Source organism: Rattus norvegicus, chromosome 14 (assembly GCF_036323735.1).
Source record: "Rattus norvegicus strain BN/NHsdMcwi chromosome 14, GRCr8, whole genome shotgun sequence".
NCBI lineage: Eukaryota > Metazoa > Chordata > Mammalia > Rodentia > Muridae > Rattus > Rattus norvegicus.
In genome coordinates this window covers 25,678,859-25,680,052 of record NC_086032.1, presented here as the reverse complement: position 1 = coordinate 25,680,052, position 1,194 = coordinate 25,678,859, and the positions used below count along the sequence as shown (strand labels likewise).

The following is a 1,194-nucleotide window of genomic DNA, read 5'->3' as shown; positions in this document are numbered from 1 at the left end:
ATTAATGTACAGTAATACAGATTGCAAGAATCAACATGCCTCCATGTCTTGCACATGCATCTCATTGATATTTAACTGAAAATTTAGCTTTAATGATGACTTTTGCTACTTGCAATACACTACCTCTTTTTACATTCCCAAACTTATTTATACACTAATGTAACTCAAAGGTTTTCTTGAAGAATATTTTATACATCAAAATATAGTCCTTGAATGTATACCTACTTTAGAGTTATCAAAGTTGTTAGCATTATGTATATATTACTAAAGGAGTGTCAATTATATCTACATTCCTTAAAATCAGATATGTTTTGACTCAGATTAATTGTGAGATTAAAAGGTATCTGAAAATTCCAAACCTTGCACTCACTTCGGGAGCACATATAATAAATTTGGGACAATATAAAGAAGATTAGCTTGAACCCTGCTCAAGAATGGCATGCAAACTCATGAAAAAATTCTCATTTTTCCTCAAGCCCCAGATATACCGTTCTTGGGCATATTCCAAAGGATGCTCCATATTACCACAAGGAAAATTGCTCAATCATGTTCTCTGCAGCTTCATTCATAATAGCCACAAAGTGGGAACAACGTAGATGTGTGTCAGCTGAAGAATGTATAAACCAAATATTCTACATTTACACTGTGGAGTATTACTCAGCAGTTTAAAAAATGACATTATGTATTTTGCAGACAGATAGCTTAAACTAGAAACCTCACTCATCCTGAGTGAGGTAACCCAGAAAATCATGGTGTGCAATCATTTGTAGGTGTGTATTATCTGTTAAATTATGATAATAAAGCTATTATCTGGGTCCACAGACCTAGAGAGGTTAGAGAAAGAGGAGAGTTATAGGGGAAAGCATGATGTCCTTGGGAGGGGAAATAGAATAGATATCATGGATAGACAGGGGAAGGATAGGAGCAGAGGTGGGAGAGATCAAGTGGGTGAATGCAGGGAAAGAGTGTGGGGAGAAACAGCTGGAATTTGGGGGCTTTGTGTGTAGGGGTCATGGGAACCTAGTACAGTGAACACTTGCTGTAATCTATGAGGGTAACCTTAGTGAGGACTTACAGTAATGGAGGTTACTAAGTCTGAATTGGCCATCTTTATAGCCAGGCATGGCTTCTAGTGATGAGACTGCATGGCATTTGGCCGAGTAGCTGGCAAAGGGGTCCAGAGGAGATCTCTTA

At 37.7% G+C, this 1,194-nt stretch overlaps 1 non-coding gene across 1 annotated transcript; it reads left to right on the top strand.

Moving 5' to 3' along the window:
- Positions 1 to 362: 362 nt before the first annotated feature.
- LOC120096750 (U6 spliceosomal RNA) lies at positions 363 to 469 on the top strand. The gene has a single exon (XR_005493591.1). It is a non-coding gene; the product is annotated as a U6 spliceosomal RNA (small nuclear RNA).
- The last annotated feature ends 725 nt before the right edge of the window (positions 470 to 1,194 follow it).